At 37.6% G+C, this 27,461-nt stretch overlaps 1 protein-coding gene and 1 pseudogene across 1 annotated transcript in view; one reads left to right on the forward strand and one right to left on the reverse strand.

The window, feature by feature from the left end:
* LOC149213126 (uncharacterized) overlaps positions 1-27,461 on the forward strand; it is a 232,325-nt gene that overhangs the window by 184,599 nt on the left and 20,265 nt on the right. The gene's annotated exons all lie outside the window — the stretch shown is intronic.
* The window catches only part of LOC149213127 (polygalacturonate 4-alpha-galacturonosyltransferase-like), an 83,730-nt pseudogene that overhangs the window by 15,510 nt on the left and 40,759 nt on the right, over positions 1-27,461 (reverse strand).

The following is a 27,461-nucleotide window of genomic DNA, read 5'->3' on the forward strand; positions in this document are numbered from 1 at the left end:
AGGGGAGTTTTATATACATGATTTTAATAGGGGAAGGGGAAAATTGTTAGGGAGTTATATAATAAAGTTAATAGTTAATATGGAGATGAAAAGAGGGCGCTAAGGTATGAGACCTTAGGCTTTGTTGGGGAAAAGAAGGCTCACAGATGATGAGTGAGCAGTCCTTGAGTGAAGCAGATCCTCACCAAGGCGAATGTCATGGAAATGATGAAACTGAGAGGCTCAAGCAGACCTTGACCCCTTGGGGGATGTTGGTAAGTGACTTGGGGGAAATGAAAAGAAGGGGAGGTTAGTGAGTTCTAGCTTGAGTACCTCCTTTGAATGCAAAACTGCCTGATAACTATGATCTGAAAGGATAAGACATTGTGAGATACGAAATTGATCATCAATTATCATTATGCCACCAAATAGCTACCTACCCAGTCTATTGTCCTAACATTTTTTCTTCTTTTTGTTTTGGGTGCACTTAGACTTGCAGACCCATGTTTGCAATTTTTTTTTTTTTTTTCTTTTTTCTATCTAAATCTACACTTATTTCTGCCAGGGCCCAGATTAAACAGTTGGGTCCCTTAGTTTCTCTACCTATCTACAAATCTGCCAACCTTAGACTGTTTGGACAGATATCATTCTCTATATTCTACAACAGGAAATTGAAACCTAGGGAGACCAAGATTAGACTGTTTGGACCTCCCTTTAAGAAATTCTTCAAAATTGGAACAACTCATCAAAATGGAATGCAGCAGTGGCATTTGGATCAGCACACTTCATGGCTTCTTCTTTGGTCTCTTCTGGAAATATGGAACACTGCGTCTTGCAAAGTATGACATATTTGGCATGTAAAAATGTCAATCATGAAAGATGATACCCTGTTGCAACAGGAGGCTAACAAACACCAAATGCAAATGGAAGCACTTACTACTCTTGATTTAGAAGCAGCCAATGTGAAAATTATTACCTTTGAGGTAGATCAGAATTTGCATTAGCCTCACCCAATGTAAGTTGACATTTTTTATATGAAGCATCAATTCATGGTATAAATCAAGATTATTCCTAGCCTGGGAAATGCTTGAATACACCCTAGCCATGATCAGTTGGTCTCGCATCAATCTAACAATGGAGTCAGAATTCTCGTTCTCATTCTCCCACCTCCAAATGTTGTATTTTCCCAGGACAGTAGAATCTACCTCCTTGGAATGTTTAATTGCTACATTTTCAAGCTCAACTCGTTTTTCTTCATCCTTTTGAATCAGCTCTGTTGACCTTTTCTCCCTCCTCTTTTGTCTCAATTGCTGTAAGCATTAAACTACTATAAATTAAAGCATACTATGCTAAAATCTAAGAAATATAAAATTTTCTATTGGAGAAGTAACATTCAAAAAGGATTTTGGAAAATAATATAACAATTCCCTTTTCCATGAGAACAAAAAGTAGCGATCTAGTGCAGCAAAGAATTTTACCCTCCGCGAGACTTTTGTTGGACTTTCTTCAAGCTACAAATGGTCTTCATTACAACAACCATTGTCCTGGGAGTTTGACTAGACATTACCTTAGAGTAGGCTACCAACATCATAGATTAGTTAACCAGGGAAAATCAAAACTTACCATCAAGAGCATTCTCTTTGACGTCTCGATGTTCACTTCCTATGTCATCCTCTTGAAACCTCATAAGAAGTTCTTCGTCATTGGATGTTTTTTTCTACACCTTGCCATTCATTTTACCCCCCTCAGGATTTTCCTTGCCTTCTTCATTGAAGATCACACCATCTTGTTGCGAATGTAACTTTTATGAGCTGTCTCCAGAAGTCGTTTGCCTCTGCTTGATGTACACCGTTAGAAATAGAGAAGCACCCCTGCCAATGTCAGTTTTCACTTCCTACTTAATACAACCCTACTCAACTACATAGATCATCATCACATATGTTTCCTTACATGTTCAATAGAGAAAATAACCAAAATCTTCACCAATCGTACCTCAGAGTTAGTAATATCCCTTTGGTTTACTTCGGAGGGCTTTTCTAATACCCATGAGGAAGATAAATCATTTCGTCCAACAATATTTAAGTTTAGAGTTCTCGAGTCCTCTGTGTTAGCTGTTATGACATCAATCACCTGCCCAGTAAATAAAATTTATTTTCAATTCTCTGCTCAATAGGGGAGAAATCAAATTTAAGATATCCAAATGCAATAGGTTTCTTATACTTTCCTCCTTTGGGAAGAGAGAGTCAATGCTCTCTATTAAACTCTACTTTCTCCAGTCATCTGCATGTTCCTGTGAACCCCATAGATAAATAGATAAGAGTGATTTTAAACATATGACAGAGCTCCAGTATCCTCAATAATTCCTCTCTATTTCAATCCACTCAGGTCGATTAAATTTCAGTTTAGGGACACTATTTATTTTCTGGGATTAGACTAATGTAAGTGCAAGTGCATTGCCCAGATCTTGAAAAAGAAAAAAATGGCCATAGAAAAATAGAATTGGTTTTCAAGATGTGGAAAGAGAATACCATTCTAATAGATCCATCTCTTGAGAAGTTGTACCCTGCTATTTTAAATGATAAAAAACGCATAAAAGGTCAGGTAGAAAGAGTTGATGGAGAAGAATATCTATAAAAATACTAGAACGCTAAAAAGGGGGTTGCTTTGCTATCATGCATATGCTAAGATCGAGATTTCATTACACATCAATAATAAAATGGTGTGTATAATATCTATCGTTTGTTTTGGCCAATGTGCTCTGAACACTGTGGGAACAATGTGAAAATGATATGTATAGTAGAAAGTAGCTAGTGAACAAGATTGTTGTTGTGAATTAGGTCTAGGTTGGGTGAATCAGAACTAGTTTTAGCTTGACTGATGAGAAGTGGATTTATCTTTATGGATGGAAAGTGGGTCTGGCTTGGATAATGAGTGGACGGGAAGAATGATTGTTACCCTTCCCACCCAGATTCAATTCCCACAAGATTCAATTCCCATGAGTAAGATGTTGAACTGAACTCTTAACAAATATATTTTTATAATACCCATCCAGCTTATGCAGAATCCAGTGCACACTTAGTACCATCCTACTCAGAATGAGGAGTGCCCAGTGAATTCACCAAGCAGTTGCCCAGCGAATTTACCAGTCATATGCATTTCCCTTTGTTAAAAAATGGAAAAAACATTATTATTTCTTGCTATCGGGATGAATGGTTTCATTATCTTTGGCAAGGGAAATTACCCTAGGGGCAGTTGGTAAAACCTTTGCTCTTGCATGAGAGAGGTACAAACTTTGAATCTTTCTCCTGGTAGGTATTGTACCGTGTTAATGCAGAGATGGAGTTCACAGCTTCACATAGATCAAATGAAAGGAAACCTATAATGAAAACTCACAAAATGTCTGGAAAAATGCTAAAGGTGCTAAACTTTTGACAATAAGCGAGGAAAGTATGTTTGATAACATCTGCACCTTCAAATCCTGTGAAAAAATCTAAAAGGAAAATCAAATTCCAAAGTAGGTCCATGGGGTTTTGGTTCAATGGTTAACTGGGGGTGGTGAAGGAAAATCAAATTTCGAAGTAGGTCCATGGGGTCTTAGTTCAGTCGTTAACCGGAGATGATGATAATTCCCTGCCAAGGCTCAAATCACATAAATACATTGTTCAATGGGTTCTCAATGAAAGGGATCTTTCTAAAATAGTATAATATGACTACATTTCATTGTAATGGAGATCTTACGTGAATGTCGTAAGAAGTCTACACTTCATTGTAATACTACTAGATTAAGAAAGGGCATGCTTGCCAATAAAGATAAATTAAATGCTGACCCACCACAAAAAAAGAGACAGAAGAAACATGATGAGGGAGGAGGGCAGGAAGAAGCTTACCAGTGAGGGAGGAGGGAAGGAAGAAGCTTACCAGTTGTAGATGTAGATGCGGAGTGACGAAACCTAGCTGCCAGAAAAACCAATGGCATGACCACAAAGATAACAAGGAAGCCCACCATAGCTATTCAATGATGAAAACCCCGACCTCCCCATCCTCCATTTCTACCACGCTGGTAGCCCTACCACCCTCCATTCCACACACCTCCTCTTTTCACAGGCATCTTTAGCTCTCAACCCTAACACCACTTTTCTCCTTCTCCTCCTCCTAAACAGATATCGAGCAATGCAACCCTTACTCAATCATAATCCTCTACATCAAACCCATATCATGGTTAGCAGAAATATATGAAGTCAGCAACAACCAAAAAAACCCTTAGATCTCATATATACTTCAGAGCATTTGATAGAAAAATTTACCAAAGGCATTACGAAATGGATAGATCAACTGATTTCATGCAGTTTTGAGAAAGAAAGGGACACTGACATGGTAAAAACCTAGATGAAAATGGGCATAGGGGCCAGAAGTAGACAGATTTGAGGGTCTCTATCTCTGTTAGCCTTTTTTGTTAAAAAACCAAAACATATAATTAAGGGAAACACGTCATTCGGATTCAGATGCCAACATAGATGTTATTATTAATGGGGATCCTCACCAGTCTGGCTGACTGTTCATACACTACGACATAGGAAGAGGAAGAACAGGTAGGCAGCGTTGGGTATATATGACGCCCCTCAACTTACTAATTTAACTGAGTAGGTACCAACTTGGCATGCCTTGCATTGAGGCATGTAAAGGTAAAGGGAATGCTAGGGGGTAATTTGATGCAAAGCAAGGGTGAATTATGCCTCCCTGAATGCACATCATGAGACTGTGTTTAAGATTCACAATTCTGAAGCTACGAGAATACTAGAGTGTAAGCACAAGAGAGAAGCTAAACATATTGTGATCTAACATTTAAAATGGTGACTTGTTGATTGATTTCTCATTCAGAATGAAGAGAAAAAATTTGATGATTGGGGGAGAGAAATGATGAGTGTTCTATTGAGTAAAGGAAATACATCATTTTGAGGCCATGGATAGATCTTAATGGTCTGGGATGCCAGTGTTAGTAAAACCTTACCTAAATGCCTTATGACTGCCACATGGATGAGTGTTACACTTACATTATTGATGCACTAACCATAGGGAGTTGGTATAATATTCATGGTTATGGGTGCTTACAAAACTGGGTTTTCATATACCTATGAAGTGAAAGGGAAGAAAGTACCCTTTCTTCAAGATAGGAGTAAGGCTATAAGCTTTAAACCAGTCGACAGAGAAAATTTTTGTTAAGGAATACATTTTACACATCCTATGTCCATTAGTACGAACTGGTTTATAAACATAGTGTTGGATTAATGTCATAGCACTTCTAGAAGTTGTTTTGATTCTCAGAAAACATGTTGTATGTTGTCGTCTACTTCGAATTTTGCACAAGAAATAGTTGGTCCTTTAACAAGACTCGAGTGTGCCAACATGGACTGAAGAAGAGGTTATTAGCATTGCAAACCCTCTTCTTAGATCAGTATGTCAATTTTAAATTTAGCAGAAATTGGCAATAAAACATATGATGTTCTAGAAGCTAAAAGACAGACAACATAGGAATCTACAACTTCTTACCTCTATTTTCGTCATGTTTAGCTTGCCCCGCCATAATGGTATGAAATTTAAGGTGAGGGAAAGGTATTAGAGCTAAGGTGAGGGCAAGCCCAAGCAAGGAAGAAAAAAATCACAAGAAGTTTTCTGACAACACTGACCTCCTTCCTCTTCAAAGATCAGTCATCATGAAGCACTAAAACTCCTACTGCAAAATTCTAGGTTGCAGATCCCAGAAAGAAAATGAGATCAAGGCCCCATCAATCAAGCATCTCTAGGATAGAGCTCTCTATCAAATTGTTGGTCAAATGATCTATATCTAAGGCCTTTTGTCATGACTACAGCCAGGAAGCTTTGGTTGCTTTAGGGTCAAATCTTCTATTATGAAATCACCCTTGAATTGAATTTGGTTTGGAGATAGTGTCTCACTCGGAATTCCTTCTCTGTTGTAGATTTATATAAAATCATATATGAAGCTATAAAGTTCCTAGCATCTAAGCTCATATATATAATATTATTCTTGAGCTCGTTGACATGCCTTCGGCCTTGTATTAGGGTTTTTCTGTCTCACAGAGAAGTATAAAAGGCTACAAAAGGTGAAGTATCCTCGGCCCTTGGACATCAATCAAGAGGGTTTGAAAAATAGTGTTCATGATTTTCCATTGGGTAGATGCTTATTGAAGGTAAAGGATCAACCTTTGTGCGTCTTTGAGATTTTGGTATCAAAGGAAAGGGGGTTGACAACAAATAAAGATCATTTCAACGAACTTGAAAACTGAAACACAATGTTCTAAAATCTCATTTAAATAGGTATGACTGTTATTGGTGTCTAAGCCAAATGCATCTCAACATTTCTTCTCATATCAACTCATTGAGGCAATCAGGACACACATGTGGGTTTAGCCTAGAGCCATCACTTTTTATATGATTTTTACATCTTGGGTTTAAAAAACCTTTATATACTCTAATTAGTAATTTCTAGTACCCATGCTTGGTGCATGCTGCACATTATTTTTCATAGCTGCCAAATTTGCATTCCATCAGTTAAAGCTAGGATAGAATTAGTCTTAGTCAAAGAAGTCTATTTTGTTTGATGGATTCAAACTGAATTTAATTTACTATGGCTTTTCTTTTCCTTTAACTTACTCTGGTTTCAATAACCATCAAATATTCCAAAGACAGAAATTCGATAATAGAACTAGAGTCAGATAGAGACTTACCACTACGAGAAATGGATACAGTCGAAAGTTCTTTCCCAAGGCTTGGCAGGTCAACGGGGTCCATGAATTTTTTTCCCTCTTCCCCAAATTTATCAATGGCCTTTGCTGTAGTAGCCTCAGAGGGGTTTTTGTTGCCTGTGCTAGGGAAAATTTGTGATTCCGAAGGGAATGTCCAACAACTCAAGCTTTTTCATCAGTTACTTGAGTCTAGAATTTCTGGAATAGGTCTATCAACCTCTTTCACTGCCTTGGAGGAGAAGGCGACAACCTATAGAGAGAGGGGAATTTTTTGGGTGACGGTGGAAAGGAAAAGCCCTGTTTGAACCTTATGTGGGTCTAGGGTTACATAGCGAAATCAAGGAGCCGCACAAGTTCCAGTTAGGTGTCCCATTCCCTGCACAAAACCCCAACAATCCCCTACCTCTATCAAACTGGAAGGGAAAAATAGGATACTCGTAGCAAAACGTTGGTCTCCATTGCTGAAACCTCCTCCAGAATTCAAAAATTCATGGTTTGAACAAAATTGCTGAAACCTTCTCCAAAATTCAAAAATCCATTCTTGAAAGCTCCTTGATTCTTGCTCCTTGAGGGTTTGAACAAAAATGGCATCACCCACCTCAAAATTTTATTTGGTGACTGGTACGCGGGAGACAAAATGTCTTAAATAAAGTTATTAAATTGCCATGGTATGTTTTAACAAGCTCTTATGAAATATATATATATATATATATATATATATATATATATATATATATATATATATATATATATATATATATATATATATATATATATATGTATATATATATATATATATATATATATATATATATATATATATATATATATATATATGTATATATATATATATATATATGTATATATGTATATATATATGTATATATATATATATATGTATATATGTATATATATATATATGTATATATATATATATATATATATATATATATATATATGTATATATATATATATATATGTATATATGTATATATGTATATATGTATATGTATATGTATATATGTATATATATGTATATATATATATATATATATATATATATATATATATATATATATATATATATATATATATATATATATATATATATATATATATATATATATATCTTCTAATGCCTCTCAATGTCTTCCATGGGGAATTTTGATTATGATAAATTTAATAAATAAAATGAAATTTTAAGATGAATTCATGTAGTAGTGATTCAATGGAATGGAATCATTTTTAAATGCTTTGGAAACTTTTTTTCACAATGTTTTCAGATATATATTTTTTTTCTAGATAGTTTCACCTTTTTCAAAGGGGGAAGAGGCGATAGTCTCTTGTAGTAATGATTCAATAAAATGGAATCATTCTTAAATTTTTGGAAACCTTTTTCCATGATGTTTTTAGACATTTACCCTTTTTCTAAAAAGTTTCACCACTTTCAAAGGGGCAAGAGGCGATAGTCTCTTGTTGCTCTTTCACAAAAGGTGTCATGTCACTCCTTGTCAAAGGGACTAGAGTGACACGCTTCAAAATGTCACATTCTGCCATGGTTTGAGTCCAGATTTTAAGCTAGTGAGGTGGAAGGGTCTCTAAGCTTGTTTAGGTGTACAGTTAAAAATGAACATTTCACTATCATTCTCATCTTCAAATAAAAGCTCATGGAAGAGCTCAATCTTCTCTTTTTATCAATCTGATAAATAATTTACATATGGAAGAGAGTATATCTTGGCTACAAACACGGGCTATAAAGTTTGGGGCGGCATCGAACAACAATAAAAAGGTCTATTGATAAATGTAGATCCTCCCAATCTCCCCCAGGAATAGGCCTCGGTGCAAAATGGCTACATGAATCTTCAAAGGAAATTTAGGATGAAGATTGTGTTCGCAAGCTGAAGTTTCATGAACAAGAGATGGGAAATGATATTGTTGGGACGTTTAAGAAGAATTTAAGGAAGAAAAGTAAGCTCAGAAACACCAAGGAGAAACCCAAGATAAACATATGAGCTCTAACCCTCATCCTGAGTCATCCAATGCTACTTCTTCACAAAATGTCTATTATTGGTGTTGTTGGATAAAGAAAAAAAGAAGAGGGATGCTAATGATAGGGAAGGGAGAGTGAAGATGAGATAGATGAGATCGACGTTTCCCATAGACAACGCCATTTCCCCTATCCCCAAAGTCTATTTCCTCTTCTTAATGAAAGGCATATTACATTAAATATATAAATAATTATAAGCCATGCATTTTGACGCCCTTGTACATTCTTTTTGATTAATGAAAAATCTTCGACTTACAAAAAAAATAACACACTATACTCACACACAATGCAATAAGCAAGCCCTGATTGATGTTATGCACTACTTTAAATGGGTTTAATAGCCTTGGATGGCTCTAACAATCATAGTTGAATGTATATGATGTTAACTAATTTAACCAACAAAACATGCCTTTGACAATGGTAACTAGACTTACACTCCATTTACTACATTAAACAATCAAGTGAGGCTTTAATAATTGTAACCAAACATACAAGTCATTGAACAAGTTAACCAACCTAACACAACCTTAATAGTGATAACCAAAACTTACATGTAACTAATCAATTGACCATTGTGTCATGCATCTAACAAGTGCAATTGAACATAAATGTTGTTGATGGGGTTGACCTATCTAACATATCTCCCACAATTGTAGTCAAACATGCATGTTGATTCAGTTAATCTCCTAGATAATGTTAATCAAAAATACATATTAATATCCAACCTAACATGTCACTAATAGTGACAATGGAATGTGCATGTCAATGGCTAAGTTAATTGACCTTATATGCTGTTCATTGAGATGATTAACACGCTGACCAAGTTGACAAACCATTGGTTTTGTCATTGAACTAACATGCCTTTAATAGACACAACTAAATGTACATGATGTTACACCAGTAAACCATCATGACATGCCTTTAACAGTAGTAACAAAGTGTGCAAGTTCTGGATTGGGAAAACCAAACTAATATACCTATGATAATCATAATTGACCATACATGTTTGTTGTGATCAACCCTTCAAGTTTTCCCTTGCTTCTATACAAAATTAAGCATTCCATGCAACTCTCAAAGTAACTTTGATACATATACAAATTAAGTTTGTATTTACATGTTCAATTTGTGTTAAAGTGTTTCCTCTTTAAAGGTCACAGGATTCGATCCAATGGAAATTAAGGTATGTACACATCCATAGATTAAATAGTTAAAGCATTGAATGGAGGGCATCCCTTGTCTCACAAACAAGGGGGTATCATATGTCAACTTGGCAGCTACCTGCATTATAACTTAATATTAAATAATAATCTTATTTTTTGAATTAATATGAATGCTTCCAACATTTGATATATTGTTAAGGAGATTACCCCTTGACTAATTAGTGAACTATTTAATATTGGATGAGAGAGTTGTAAGGCTGAAATTTTGGCTACCACGGGTTAAGTTTGGTGTTTGTATTATGTCAATGCAAAATCAGTTTTCACACCTCTCCAGGAATCAATCAAAATCATTTACACATACCCATCAAAGGCATCGAATAGACTGTTAAAGAAGTGGTTGGTAGGAGTTCACTGTCATATCTATCCAAGGGTTTCCAAACTAGAGAAACAAGGGCATGTTTTTTATTTATGGGCTAACATTTGAAAGATTGCTACGAGGAGAGGAGTTGGTGGGAGTCCTTATTATGAAAATGCCCTGCACCTCTTCGTTTATTTCTTAAGGTAGGCTTGAAATAAGTGATTATAGATATATGATACATATAATATGAAAACCACTCACAACACAACAATATTGAACATTTGCATGAGACATAACTTAATTTATTTTCAATATATTTTTTCTTTAAAAAAGGAAAGATATGCTACCATGATGTAATACAATGATTCACCAATATTGGGCACCAAACAAATGACTTGGACCACAGATGTTATGTACAATGACAATCATCCACTATAAGCTATGATTATGAGCCACTCTGACACCCCTCATTTATGGTCACTCATTGAACATGCTCATGAAATTTGAGATCATTGGACATGGTTAACATGCTTTGGTTAACAGAATCTAGTATGGTGTGAGGGCCTTGCCTACAATGCAAGCTTTCTAACACCCTTTACAACAACATTGCTTCACAAAAGGCATTTGACATTGATTCATAATTTTGCCTTTGTATATGAGAAAGAAACTAAATGTTACTTCTCCCTTATCCAAGATAATGCTCTTGATTACAAATTGAACAATGTATCATGACATTGCCTTTCTCTCTTTGTGTGAACTTTCTCAATTAACATCTACATACCTTGTGAGACAAAACTCAATGTATGTATTGTATTTGGTATTGTGTCAATTATTCAATTTTTATGTCCTAATATTGTGTTAATGGCCTTCCAATGCATGGTCAGTCTTGAATTAAAATTTTGACATGGAAAATCCCAATTTTACAATTTTGGCAATTAGAGGCACAATGTTGGGACAATGTGTATCCATCTTGGTGGACAATGGGGCAAACAAAATTTTTATTGATGCACAGTTGGTGGAGTGTAGAGGCATTCATAGATTGATATATATCTTGAACAACGTGGGTGAGAGAGGATTCCCATGCTTCACCTCAGTTGTCTTCTTGATTGTTGGTTCAATATGTTGAGGATATGGTTGATGGTTTGATACTGAAGTTGAAATCGTGTCTCCTAAAGTATCTCCAATAATATCCTATGAAGAGTCATAATGTTATGAAACCAACTCAAGAAAAGATAGAAAAGATAGATCAACGCCTTAGAATTCAGCCTCTTTGAGGGGGCAACCTCCTTTACATTACATAAATGAAAAATTCTTATATGATTCAAATGAAAAAGACTCCTTTCTATATATAGGAGTCTAAGGAGTCACAATATAATCCAGCCGACCTAACAATAATAATATAAAGCCACAAAAATAACAATAGAGGGATTCTATGGGTTACAGTAATAACAATATGGGGGCAAAAGGGGCACAACAATATTAATAAGGGGTATAACTACAATAGTAATGGGGTAATCACTAGTATTATAGGGACCCAACATGCCCCTCTCCTTCAAAAAAGTGTTGTCCTCAACGCTTGAGTAGTTCTGGATACTTCTGCATAAAATTCTCATCCTCCCATGTGGAATCTTCAGCGGATAAGTTCTTCCACTTGATAAGATACTCTGAAATTGATCGATTTCGTAGCTGTCGAGTTCTTGTTTCTGTGACTGCTTCCGGTTCCAATATAATTTTTCCTTCCTCGTCAAGTTCTGGCAATATTGTTTGAACTGGGAGCTTGTCGCCTATAACCTTCTTTAAACATGAAACATGGAAAACTGGGTGCAATCGAGAAGCTGCAGGAAGCTCCAATTTGTATGCCATAGTACCAATCTTTTGCAACACCTTGTACAAACCATAATACTTTGGTGATAATTTATTATCCTTCTTAGCTTGCTTGAGGGACATTTGCTTATATGGTTGTAGCCGTAGGAATACCCAATCACCTACATCAAAACTTCTTTCACTGTGATGTTGATCTGCCTGTTGTTTCATTCTATTCTGTGCCAACACGAGGTTATCCTTTAAGAGTTGGAGGACTTGTTGTTGATGTTCGATGTGATGTTCCACTGCCTGAACCTTAGAATTTTCTCTTAAATATGATGTGATGGATGGTGGTTGATACCCATAAAGTGCCATAAATGGGGTCATTTTTGTTGTTGTATGGAAGGAAGTGTTATACCACCATTCAGCCAGAGGCAACCATTTGACCCATTGTGTTTGTTTATCAGATACAAAGCAACGAAGATATCCTTCCAAACATTTGTTTACTATCTCAGTTTGCCCATCAGATTGAGGATGATAAGATGAGCTATGAGCTAACTGAGTACCAAGACAAGAAAATAATTTTGTCCAAAAATTTCCAGTGAAAATGGGATCTCTGTCACTTACAATAATCTTTGGGTTTCCATGTAGCTTTTGAATTGTTTCCATAAATGCAGTAGAAACTGTACTGGCTTTAAATGGATGTGATAATGCACAAAAGTGTGCATACTTGTAAGTCTGTCAACTACCACCATGATGACACTCTTCCCCTCAGACTTGGGTAAACCTGTGATAAAATCCATTGAAACCTCCTCCCAACGTTGGCTTGGAATGGATAAAGGTTGTAATAGACCCGGTGTCTTAATTGTTTCAACTTTATTTTGGTTTCAAACCAAACATTCAGCAACAAACTTTTGAATATCTGATTTAAGGCCATCCCAAAAAAATTCCTTCTTAACCCTGTGGTAAGTTTTTAAAAATCCTGAGTGCCCTCCTAAGGGAGAAGTGTGCAATTCCATAAGAATATTTTGTTTTAGCTGGGAATTCTTACAGAGGTATAAGCGATCTTTGTACCATAACGAATCATTTTGCCAGCTAAATGTATCAGACGTACTGGAATCTTGTTGTAACTTTCGAATAAGTGCCCACACTTCTTCGTCATTCTTCCATTCCTCCCTTGCTTTGTTTATCCAATCTGGTTGGATAATAGAAATGGCGCACAACAATGCTTCCACATCCTCATCCTTTCTTGAGAGTGCATCTGCCACCACATTTTGCTTCCCTTTTTTGTAGATGATTTCAAAGTCATAACCCAACATCTTTGTGACCCACTTTTGTTGCTCTTCAGAGGATAATCTTTGTTCTAAAAAGTATTTAAGGCTATCATGATCCGTTTTTACCTTGAAGTGTCTTCCCATTAGGTAGGGTCGCCATTTCTTAAGTGCATGGAGTATTGCCAACATTTCCTTCTCATAAATAGCTTTGCTTAAAAACTTTCCCTTGATTGGACGACTTTCAAAAGCAATGGGTCTTTCATCTTGCATTAGAACAGCACCAATTCCATTTCCTGAAGCATCACATTCCACAATAAAGGTTTTTGTGAAGTCCGGTGTAGCTAAGACCGGTGCTTGGCACATTGCCTCTTTAAGATGTTCAAAGGCCTTTGTTGCTTCCAGAGTCCATGAAAATGCATCTTTCTTCAATAATGTTGTTAGAGGTGCTGCTATTCTCCCATAATTCTTAACAAACTTGCGATAATACCCTGTCAACCTGAGAAATCCTCGCAGATGCTTTATGGATGTGGGGATTTTCCATTCCTTAATGGCTTTAATTTTGCTAGGGTCTACCTTAACTCCTTCATGAGATACAATATGACCCAAATATTCCACCTCCTAGACTCCAAAGAAACATTTGGATCTTTTTGCATATAATTGTTTCTCCTTCAATAGTTGTAGCACCTTGTCAACATGTTCAACATGATCCTTCCAAGACTTGTTGTAGATTAGTATATCATCAAAAAATACTAACACAAATTTTCTAAGGAATGGTTTGAAAATTGAATTCATCAAACCTTGAAATGTTGAAGGTGCATTGGTAAGGCCAAAAGGCATGACCAAAAATTCATAATGACCCTCATGAGTTCTAAATGCTGTTTTCGGAATGTCTTCAGTCTTCATTCTGATTTGATGATATCCTGAACGAAGATCCAACTTGGTGAAGTAAATTCCATTCAATTCATCCAGTAATTCATCAATGACAGGAATGGGGAACTTATCTTTAATAGTGAGCTTGTTGAGCTCCCTATAATCCAGACACATGTGCCATGATCCATCCTTCTTGTGCACCAATACTACTGGAGCAGAGAAAGAACTTTGACTCAGTTGAATTCTACTAGCCTCTAGCATTTCTGCAACCATACGTTCAATTTCACTCTTTTGGACATAGGGATATCTGTACGGCCTGATGTTTGGAGGAACACTTCGTGGAATCAGATGAATAGCATGATCATGATCACTCATAGGTGGGAGACCTTTGGGAGTCTCAAATACCTTGGAATGATTGTCCAGGACTTTTTGGAGATCTGGAGAAATAGATGATTCCGATGTGGACACATCTAGCGAGCATAATTGTGCAATTACTGTTGGAATTATGGCATTATGGACATGTGTTGGACTTGATGGCAACCCTCTCACAGACAGACATTTCTCTTGATGGGGACAAGAAGAGCCAAAAGGAGAGAAGAGGGGCCATTTACATATGCTTATTGGAACCTTTGAGCCATTGGGAGCTTATCGGAGCAATAGAGGCTCTTTCTCATATATAAAGAGCTTATCGGGAGTGATCAAGCCTCATATGCATGTATTAGTGTTATCGGGAGGTGTTTGGGCGCTTAAAACCCATATATGTATGCATTATCACTATCGGGATTATTAAAACCCATATATGCATGCATTTATATTGTTGGGAGTTGGTTGGGTGCGTAAAACCCATATATATGCATTATATCCCCTTTTCGGCGGTTACATGAATAATATCATTGCGGTATCAAAGTTTCGGCATATCGCATAACAATTATATATGTTTCGGCATATCGGCGCATTGGGGTTTCGGCTGTGTAACCCGGAAGCATATCGCAATGGACCCGATGGTGGCATTAACTCTGGCTTATAATAATATCATGAAGAAGAAGATGAAGATTACCCTCAAAGATAGAATGATGAAGAAGAAGAACCTCAAGAAGCACCAGAGGAATAGATAAGGATAGAAGAAAAGGCTCCATCCAGGTATGTACAGAAGAATCATCCAGAATCTCAGATTTTGGGACAAAAAGAGGCAGGCGTACAAACTAGAAGAACAACTGCAGAAGCTTCAAGCTATTTGGCATTACTCTTCTCCACAGAACCACAAAATGTAAGAGAGGCATGCAAGGATGAATGTTGGGTCAAGGCAATGGATGAAGAACTTGAACAGATCGAAAAGAACAACACTTGGGAGTTGGTTCCTAGACCAAAGGATAAGAATGTCATAGGAACAAAATGGATCTTCAAAAATAAGGTGAACGAAAATGGGGAGGTAATTAGAAACAAGGCAAGACTAGTGTGTAAAGGGTATGCCCAATAAGAAGGAATAGATTTTGAAGAAAGATTTGCTCCTGTTGTAAGATTTGAGGCCATCTGAATGTTCCTTGCTCTCTCAAGCTTTCAAAAGTTCAAAGTATTTCAAATGGATGTGAAATCAGCTTTTCTGAATGGAGACTTAGAAGAAGAAGTATACATTGAGCAGCCAGATGGTTTCATTCTTGGGAATGATCCAAATCTTGTATGCAGATTAAAAAAGGCTCTCTATGGTCTTAAACAGGCTCCAAGGGCTTGGTACTACCGTTTGGACAAATATCTTCATCAACAAGGTTTTTCAAAAGGATCAGCAGATAGCAATCTTTATATAAAAATTGAAAATGACAAGTTGCTAATACTTGTTGTGTATGTAGATGATATTATCTTTGGCAACAATGAAGAAGCTATGAGTCAAAACTTTGCCTCGGTAATGCAGAAAGAATTCGAAATGTCCCTACTAGGTGAACTGACATACTTTCTTGAACTGCAAATCCAACAAAATAAAGACGGTATCTTCTTGTCACAAACCAAGTACCTCAAGCAGATTTTGAAGAAGTATGGCATGGAAGATTCAAAGCCAGTATGTACCTCCATGGTTACAGGATGCAGTCTTAGTGCGAATGATTTATCAGCTGCAGTTCATCAACCAACATACAGATCTATGATTGGAGGTCTTCTTTATTTGACAGGTACCCGACCAGACATCATGCATGCAGTTGGAATAGTTGGAAGATTTCAGGCAAATCCAAAGGAAACTCATCTTCAGGCAGTAAAGAGAATCTTCAAATATCTTCAAGGAACTCAAAACTATGGTTTATGGTATCCTAGAGACACAGATCTCGCACTTCATGCTTACACAGATTCAGATTGGGCTGGAAGTGTGAATGACAGGAAAAGCACAAGTGGTGGTGCTTTCTTTATGGGTTCTAGATTAGTATCATGGTTCACCAAGAAACAGAGTTCAATTGCCTTATCTACAGCTGAAGCAGAATATGTAGCTGCTGCATCTTGTTGCACCCAACTTCTTTGGATGATGCAGACCTTACAGGATTTCCAAATCACTTGTACTCCACCTATCTCCATCTTATGTGATAATACAAGTGCAATCAGCATTTGAAAGAACCCAGTCATGCATTCAAAAACCAAGCACATACCGATCAAGTATCATTTTCTCAGGGAACAAGTGCTTGAACAAAAGGTCAAGTTGGAATATGTTTCTTCTAAGGAACAAGTGGCTGATATATTTACCAAACCGTTGCCCAGGGAGACTTTTGAATACCTCAGGCAAAATCTGGGGGTTGTCGACGCATCATCCTGTTGTTAATTCTCAGATTGATGCTTGTACGCAAGGTTCGTATGGGGTATACGCGTACAACGCTCAGGGGAGCATATCTAATCCATTGTTAGCATTATAGTATTGCACCATATTTGATCTCAGTAGGAGCAAACAGGGCGGATGGCGGTCCTCGCTAAGTTCTTGATTAAAGGTGCCGAGTTCGATCAGCGGCACGAGCAGAAGGGAAAATAGGGCGGTCTTTGTATTATAAGTAGCCAGTAGCCGTGGAGTGGAATGGTTACCCGAAAAATCTGAAGTTGATATCGCTTTCAACATCTGGTTCATAATCAGGCGGAACAGGTCCTCAGGGGGAGAAATCAGGAGGAGCAAGCTCTCAGGGGGAGAAAGAGTCAGGAGATGCAGATATCCACCCTTTGCCCTTGATGTCAAAGGGGGAGAGTGCTTTTTGTGATTTTTGGTCAGTGTTGTTGCCATCAAGTCCAAAGGGGAAGATTGTTGGCATTATGGCATTATGGACATGTGTTGAACTTCATGGCAACCCTCTCACAGACGGACATTTCTCTTGATGGGGACAAGACGAGCCAAAAGGAGAGAAGAGGGGCCATTTACATATGCTTATTGGAACCTTTGAGCCATTGGGAGATTATCGGAGCAATAGAGGCTCTTTCTCATATATAAAGAGCTTATCGGGAGTGATCAGGCCTCATATGCATGTATTAGTGTTATCGGGAGGTGTTTGGGCGCTTAAAACCCATATATGTATGCATTATCACTATCGAGAGCTATCGGGCTTATTAAAACCCATATATGCATGCATTTATATTGTCGAGAGTTGGTTGGGTGCGTAAAACCCATATATATGCATTATATCCCCTTTTCGGCGGTTACATGAATAATATCATTGCGGCATCGAAGTTTCGGCATATCGCATAACAATTATATATGTTTCGGCATATCGACGCATTGGGGTTTCGGCTGTGTAACCCGGAAGCATATCGCAATGGACCCGATGGTGGCATTAATACTGGCTTATAATAATATCGCATCCGCAGTTCGGCATATATGCGCGTCGGACTTCGTTGAAACCTCCGATTGCGTTCGGACCCGATGGAGGCATCAAACATGGTTTATAATATATTGCATCCGCAATATATCGGAATACATAAAGGGTCACTCACCCCAATCCTTCGATTGCGAGCAGACCCGATGGTGGCATCAAACATGCCTTATAATAATATCGCATCCGGCTATGTGACTTTGGTGAAATCCTCTGATTGCGATAAGAGGGGTCGGACCCGATGAAGGAATTAAAAGGATTTCATATTAAATTGCATCCGCGGTGTTCGCCCATAGGCCTCCCACTTCAAATCGCCGATAGCGATGAAAGGAGCGGACCCTATATATTAATAAAGGCTAGTTAATGGGGCATATCACATCCGATCCATCGGATCAGACGTCGGGCATGTATTGTTAGCGATGAGAGCAGACCCGATATATAAATAAAGGCTGGTTAATGGGGCATATGGCATCCAATCCATTGGATCAGATGTCGGGCATGTATTGTTAGCGATGAGAGCGGACCCGATATATTAATAAAGGCCAGTTAATGGGGCATATCACATCCGATCCATCGGATCAGACGTCGGGCATGTATTGTTAGCGATGAGAGCAACCCGATATATTATTAGTGTGGATGCATTATGTTGAAAGTCCACATTTATGGTGTTGGGACCATTTTCATAGTTTTTCCCGCTTAAGCCTATTCTTAAGAGATTGGTCAAAACAGTTGCGCCTCAGGTTTTCGGATCCTCTGGTTTCGATTCATGGTAGTATCAAAAGCATGATTATATAAAGAAAAAGGGCATCCGGTGGCAACGTATCGATCATGAATTGAAGATCTTAAGGAAACTGTGCAGCTGCAGACACGCAAAAGACAGAAGTCTGTTCGGGTGTGGAGAATCACTATTCAGGAGGTGATGTGGGAGCGGTCACCCACGGGTTCTTTTTAACAAAGCTGCAATCATTTCTTATATATGCTCTAGCCGCTTCTATTGTTTACTAAAGGGTTCTAAGTGCGCAATATTAAGTCTTTTCTTGTTTAGCCTTCGGGAGTGCAGCAGTATGTAAATCCTCCGTTTGGGTCTTGATATCAGCCTCTGTTGTCTATATCGGGTGATAACTGTCATGTATATGGATCTGGTGCTTGGGTTGGCCCTTGAGTGATTATGATAGATCTGCTGTTTGGGTAATTCTGAAGATTTGTTTGTACTTGATGGCCATTTTATCTTCTTGGATCCAGTCTGAAAATTAATGAAACGTGGTCCTTGAACGAAGTAGGGGGTTGTAGCTCCCTTCCAGGAGAGATTGGAGAACGAGAGAGAGTTGTAGCTCTCTGCAGGTTGCAGCCTGCGTACTGGTAAAGGACTGCACCAGTACAAAATCATTGTAAAAGAAATTCTATTTGAAAGAAGATAGAGACATATTGCAGCAGGTGGTTTTCACCCACATTGGGTTTCCACCTTATATCTGGTGTTCCTTTGTGTGACTATCTGTTTTTACTATTCTTGATTCATTATTATATGGTTCTGATATACAAGTTAATTATCAATATCAGAAGAATACTTTAAAGCATAAGTCTGGATGGTTTATTGAATAGAAATTAATAATATTGATTCACCCCCACCCCTCTCAGTATTATTTCTAACAATTACACCTCTTTGCTCCTTTTTTAGAAGCTGTGTCATACTATTAGAGCTGATTATCTTTCCTGGTTTCCCTGCAATACCCCTTAATTCAACTTCCTTTAATTCCGTAGAAAATTTGATGAAAAGTTCTTGAAAATTAAAAGCTATTGTACCCAGGAATTGTAGCCATTGGACTCCTAGTACAACATCAGCACCTCCCATTGGAATGGAAAGCATTGGGCTAGTCAATACATATTCTCCCATGGATAGCTTGATATTATGGCACTTTCCAGAGCAATTTATTGTTCCTCCATTTGCAATCATCACTTGACACTCTGGTGCTGGATATAGGAAGCAATTCAATTATTTTGCTACCTTACAATGAATAAAATTGTGGGTGCTTCCTGAATCAATCAACACTATTACCTTTTTCTTCTTGATTTGTCCTTCTATCTTGATGGTTTGAGGAGTGGTAATTCCTGCCAATGCATTACAGGATATGGTCGGATTTATTTGTTCTTCATCTAGGCTTTGTTCCTGGAGTATATCCTCTTCTTTTGACCTTTCTTGCTCCTTGTCTTCTTCCTCTTCACAATCTATGTAGAATAATTTCTTCTCAGCACACTTATGACCTTTAGTGTATTTGCTATCACAACTGTAACAAAGCCCTTTTGCTCTTTTTTCTTCCAATTGTTGTGGTGTCAACCTTATAGATTGTGGAAGACTAGGGGCAACAACACTTCCGTCTTTATAGTTATGAGTTGTATGCTTCCTGGTTGCCATAATTTTGCTTTCCTTTTTCCTTGCTAACCTGAATGCCTTCTCTAATGAATCAGGTTCCCAAAGGCGAACATCATGTTGGATATTATCCTTTAAAGATCCTATGAACACATCAATCCTATGCTCCTCTGGAATATCTTTTACCCTTATGTTCAATTTTTGGAACTCCTCAATGTGCTCCATTATTGAACCCTTTTGTTTGAGACTTATCAATTGGCTAAAAAAAGTGTTGCTTTTTGTATCCTCATAATGTGCTATCAATTCTTCCGTAAAAATTGCCCAAGTGATAAATGGTTTACGAGAGCAAAGCCATTGATACCATACAAACTGATTTGGTTCCAAATATAAATTTGCCATACGTACCTTTTGTGTGTTTTGCGCATTATTGAGATCGAAGAATTGCTCCATCTATAATATCCATGTGGCAGGATCCTTGCCATCAAACTTCCTCATATCGAATTTTGGAATATGATGAGTCTTCGATCCAACATTAGCATCTATGGAATCATGATTAACATTTCTTTTGTTCTCATCATGAGTTTCCTTTAGTACCCTTTCACCCTTAGGGACCATTTCTTGTAGCAACTTATTCATATTTATCTTCAACTCGTCCATGTTTGTCTTCAAATCTATCTTCAAATCATCCATCTTAGCTTCCACATCAGTCATCTTAGCTTCTACGCCTTTCTTTAAACAGTCCATCTTAGCTTCTACACCTTTCTTTAAACCATCCATCTTAGCTTCTACATCTTTATTTAAACCATCCATCTTAGATTCTGTTCCTTTCTGTGCAAGGGACAGTTGTTGCACTTGGTCTTGTAATTTTGATATATCATGTTGCATTTCTTCCTCTTCTTCATGAGTCATGCTAGAGCTTTCAGGTTCCTTACTAGGTGTTTGCATTTTCTTTCCTCGCGGCATTAGTTACCAATAATAATGCTCTACTATGCCCTTTGAATTCCTTCAAAATAAATTTTCAAACCAAGCTTAAGCAAAAATTTAAGAAAATCTACACACCTTTTTTCACTTTGTAGGAGCTCGATATTGCCTCTGATGTATCTCTGTACTTTCCAATCATCTAGTTCTGAATTTGTGAGCTGTAGTAGCTCTCTGTGTCCTCTTTCCAATGCCACAAGTTTGACCCAAATTGGATTCTCCAAGGAAGAGTTATGTGAAATCTCCCACAGTGACTTGCTTATAGACTAGTTCAGTAGAGCGAACTTGTACGACGTGCCACGAGTCACTGTTTTGACCTTTGGATCTGAAATAGGCATACAAGAAGCTACAGTCCACCCTCTTTCTGTACCTCTTACAAAATTTCAATCCGATCCCCAGAGAGAAAGTTATGACGATTTTCCCCAGGTCACCTGTTTTGAATGTAATTCAGGAGTCTGCAAAATGACCAACTTCCTCAGATCATATCTCCATAAATATCATGCGAAAAGCTCTGAAATTCGGACCCAGCGTTCAGCACGATTTCTTCTCAAATGGGTTTTCTTTGAGACTTCTGAAACATCACAGAAAAAAAGTTATAGCGAAAATTCCACAATGACCTGTTTGGAGCAGCGAAACCCTAGAATCCAAAGCTCTGATACCAAATGTTATGAAACCAGCTCAAGAAAAGATAGAAAAGATAGATCAACGCTTTAGAATTCAGCCTCTTTGAGGGGGCAACCTCCTTTACATTACATAAATGAAAAATTCTTGGATGATTCAAATGATAAAACCTCCTTTCTATATATAGGAGTCTAAGGAGTCACAATATAATCCAGCCGACCTAACAATAATAATATAAAGCCACAAAAATAACAATAGAGGGATTCTATGGGGCACAGTAATAACAATATGGGGGCAATGGAGGCACAACAATATTAATAAGGGGTATAACTACAATAGTAATGGGGTAATCAATAGTATTATAGGGACCCAACACATAACATTTAACCTGGAATTATGGCCCACGATGATCATCTAATAATTAATTGAAATAGCACTAAACCCCAATTTAGGGATTGGGTGAATCATATGCTAGGACTATGCTAGTGGGAACCCTAAATAAATGATTTGAAAACCCCTTGATTTTCTACCTTGATGTCATTCATCTCCCAAATTTCTGGTTGGATACACAAGTCCTAGAAAACATGACAAGGAAATTAGGTTGTCCTAGAACATCGTAAATTGCATCCACATGGATGAACATGGAATGGGAAGTAAGGTCATAAAGTATACTAGAGTTTTAGACAAATAGGGTGCATCAAAAGGGAAATATACAATTCTTATCTCCTCTAAAATACAATATACATTTATTGTGGTGATAGTAACCACAAGATTCTTAGAACTAGTGGTATAGTGTTTGGTCATGAATGAATATGTGGAAAAGAAATCTAAAGCTTTTGACTCACTGGCATAAAATAGTTCATGGGGCTAAATCAAAATTTCAAGGGACATGTCAAGGATCTCTAGTAAAATGGGGTTAGTAGCCAAAGGATACCTTTCAAATAATTTAAGGAGAGTAGGGAATATTTAGAGGAGGCCAACTCAAGAAACCATAAGCAAGAAAAGGGGGAAAGTATCTAACAAATATGGTTAGAGTAGGCATCAAAATCCCCATCCTTGAATGAAATGGTGGTTTACATAGGGCTCATGAGAGAATATGGGATGGAGGGTAGATTGGCATGGTTAGAAAATGAGAGAAGGGTTTTATCTACTAAAGGAATATGGGATGGAGGTTATGTCTAACTTCAGGGAGGCCTTTAGCTTTTTTGACAAGGACGGAGGTGGATGTATCACAACAAAGGAGCTTGGGACAGTAATGCATTCTTTGGGTTGAACCCCCAATGTATATTGGAAGTGGTCCAAATGTTTTATATTCAATAATCTAGTGCCAAATACAATAAACCAGAAAAGAGTAGTTCTAATCTGCCTGTAAATGGAACATATTAAATACACCATTCGAAATTGATAAGAATCAAAGAAATAGATGATTCTAGTAATCCATCGCCTCCATACAAAGTAAACAACAACCAGGCCCACTCTATCCTTTATGACACAAATTGCCCCATGCCAAGATGAAGCTGGAAAGATACATTTATTGATATTCCTAGGCAGAGTGAAAATATGAAGCCAATATACAGAGATGCTCTGAAGGACTGCTCAAACTAGAGTCAACTTACCTCCTAGGGAGAGCCTCTTATGTACCCATGATAAAAGTATACAATGGATTTTCTCTATAATTCAGCTCCAATCCTTAATTCCATAACAATTAGGTTGGAGCATAAATCTAAGATATTTAAAATATGCATCCAATGCAGTGGAGATAACACCAAAAATATGATAAATCTCTAGTACCAATGCATCATTTGGGTAAGAATAAATCATATGAGATTTAATATTATTCATAAGGAGTCCAAAGACTGATCAAAAGAGGTCAATCTACCAAATAGTAACACATCATCGACAAAAATCAAAGGAGTAACTGTGACTTGTCTACCTACACACATGCAGCCAAAATTACATTTAATCCATCTACCTCCACACCTGCAACCAAAATTACCGCCCTTGTGAATTTTGTGACTAATTCTTCAAAAATCCAATCTTTTATTCTCAACGTCTTCTTCTCGCAAAAGTTGTCATAGATATTTTGAAGTAGGCATATTGTCTACTAAGGAATATTCTGTAATTTGCCTCCACCATCCTTGTAGAAATTATGGTGTAGAGTTGCAACTACTCATGAAGTTTTAATCAAAATCATAAGACACAAGCCTACTCTACTGCTCTCTGGAAGTTAATTCACAATTTAGAACCAAAATTTCATACATGCAATAAGAAATAACACACATGCACACAAAATTTTTCCTAAGGAAAACAATATGCTAAAAACCCCAATGTCTGTTTGCACTTATATGATCAATAGAAATGTATTGCAATTTATTTTCTCAACTGAGCACAACCTACAAGTGAATAACCTGTCTCTCTGCTCACTGAGAAGCTCTAAGCCAGACTTAGTAAATTTCTACCTCTGCTTGAGCCCATATTTCCTTGCGTAATTCCTTGAGAAATTAGGCCCCTATTATTTAGGAATTTTTACAAAATGGATTGTGAAATTCCCAAGGTTGATCATCTAACTGTATGCAACACCTGTACACTCAAGGCTAGTCTACAGTTGATGTTACACTACCTTGGAATCTCCACCACAGCTGGGGAACTTGAATTCTCCATGCATTAGCTATTTTGGGTTGATTGATTAGTTAACTGGATGATCACTAAGTTTGACTAAAGTCCCACTGCTCAATTGGCCTTCCACTGGTTCCTCAAGGAGTTGGAACTAGTTTAACTGAAAATAACTTGAGATAACTGACTTTGATTGCTACAAATTAACAGTCATACATGCTCAATTGAACTATAGCCCCTCCAACTTGAATTTACTGTGTAAACTAGGTGACACAAGCCATGTCACACAAGTTAATTGCATCCAAGCTATCTGTTGATGTGGAAATTCAATTTTTCTCAATTTAATCAAGGAAAAATCAAATTGAGAATTTCTTGCTACATTTTTTAAGACTCCCTCTCTGCAAGAAAGGGATTATCAACCACCCCTATCCTACACCTAAGGAATTTGAACTTCCCTCTTGACAAAGATTTTGTCAAAATGTCAACATCTTACTCCTCTATCAAAATGGAGTGTAGCAACATCATCTTTCTCTAGACACAGTCTCGTAAATGGTGATATTGGATATCTATATGCTTGGATTGATCATGAAATATAAGATTCTTAGAGAGATTGATGCAACTCTGATTATCACAATTGGATCCATCATCTGACCAAATAGTCCAACAAGTATCTTTCTCATCCATACATGTTTCCTAACTTGCAGCCATGTATTATGCTTTTGTCTAGCTGAGCACCACAGATCTTTGCTTCCTTTCGTACCAAGAAACAACTACAAACCCAACACTAAAAATTACACTTGATGTACTCTTTCGTTCTAATGGACTTCGTGCCCAACCTGCATCTGTGAAGCCGCACAACTTCACTCCCTCTGCTCGTCTATACCATAGCCCAAACTGGGTAGTGCCTGTGAGGTACCATAAAACATGCTTAGTTGCCTTCCAAAATAGTTTGGTTGACCTAACCATAGCGTGTCTTAGCTCGTTGACTGCACATCACATATCTGGTCATGTGTTCACAAGATACATGAGTGGACCCACTAGTTGTCGATAAATGGTAGCATCCACTTCACCTGAAGTGGCATCCTCCTTCCTCTAGTTGTTCGTTAGAGGTGTTTCCATGGGTTTACAACTCTCCATGTAGAATCTCTGTAGTATCTCATTTTCATACTTGCCTTGAGAGACAAATAATTACCCATCACCTTGTCATACTTCCAACTCGAGAAAGTAGTGCATGAGACCCATGTCCTTCATTTAAAATTCCCTTGCAAGGTCCTCCTTGCAAGATATGATCAACGTCTCATCACTAGTTAAAATAAAATTATCAACATATAAGACAATAATAAGAAATTTACCTTCTATCCATACGTGATGAGGTTTACATCTGGTTCACTTATGGTGAAGCCCAAACCGGTGAGATAACTATTGATCTTGGTGTACCAAGCACGAGGTGCTTGCTTGAGATCATACAATGCTCACTTGAGTTTGCACACATGAGACTCTTGATCAAATGTCTCAAAACTTTTTTGTTACTCTATGTACACCTCCTCCTTAATAACCCCATTCAGAAATGTTGTTTTTACACCCATCTGGTGGATATTCCACCCCATCTGTGTAGCGAGACGAAGAATTGATCTAATGGATGAGTACCTTACTATAAGAGAAAATGTCTCCTCATAGTTAGTTCCCTCACTTGGGAGTACCCCTTGGCCACAAATCTGGCCTTATACTTCCCTATTCTTCTATTTGTTGCTTGCTTCACCTTGAAGATCCATCTCAAACCCACTATTGATTTATATGTTGTTCTTGGGATCTTTTCCCAAACACGGTTCTTTGCAATGGATTCATATTCCTCCACCATTGCATCAACCCATACAGGTTTCTCTATTTCTTCCTCAAAATAGGATGGCTCAATCTCTATAAGCTCAGTCATAAGAGCCATGTCGCTAGTGTACCTCTCAGGTGACCTCCTTTGCTTACACAAATTTGAAGGATATCCCACATTCTCGGTCACATCCTATGCAAGTCTATAAACTTCCTTAGTTCTTTTTCTACCTTCTCTGGAGGTTTTGCTTTAGTGAATGTCTCCACTCTCTGCTCCACAATTTGTGGTTGCTCTACAACTTCTTGAGGTTCCTCTTTTTGAGCTAAAATCTCATCTTTTGGTGGCATCTAAAGCTCCCTCTCAAGAGAGCACCACATAGATTTATCCTCATCAAAATTTACATCCCTTCACATAACTATCATTATGAGTGATTTCAAGTACACATGTTAGTTGTGGGGAGTTTTTATGTAACCCACAACTACCCCAAATTTTGCTATTGACTAAAGCTTCTTCCTTGATTCTTTGGAGATATGGTAGTAAATAGAGGCTCCAAAAATCTTGAAGTGCGAGACATCTAGCTTTCTTCCCGAGAAAGCCTCCTCTAGTGTAATATCATGCCAAGAATCCGATGAGAACTTCAGTTCTGCAAACAAACTGTTGTATTGCATGCCTCAACCCACAAATGCAAAGGTAGGCCTTGGTCATGCAACATCACCCTTGTTGCTCCCAAAATGCTATGGATATTTCTCTCAACCACCCCAGTCTGATGTGGGTTGTGGGGTGTTGTCAACTCTCGTCGAACGCCTTCTTTTGCACATAAATTTTTAAATTCATTCAACACATACTCACCTCCATTATTGCTCTAGAGAGCCTTCACCTTCTTGTTGGTTTCTTTCTCAAACAGTGCCTTGAATTCTATGAACTTGGAGAATGTCCCATCTTTCTTCCGCATGAAGAGATCCAACACTTATGTGAGAAGTCATCAA

The sequence above is a fragment of the Pinus tabuliformis genome, chromosome 1_1, assembly GCF_031772625.1.
Source record: "Pinus tabuliformis cultivar Carrire ecotype Pingquan chromosome 1_1, CPIR1, whole genome shotgun sequence".
Taxonomy (NCBI): Eukaryota; Viridiplantae; Streptophyta; class Pinopsida; order Pinales; family Pinaceae; genus Pinus; species Pinus tabuliformis.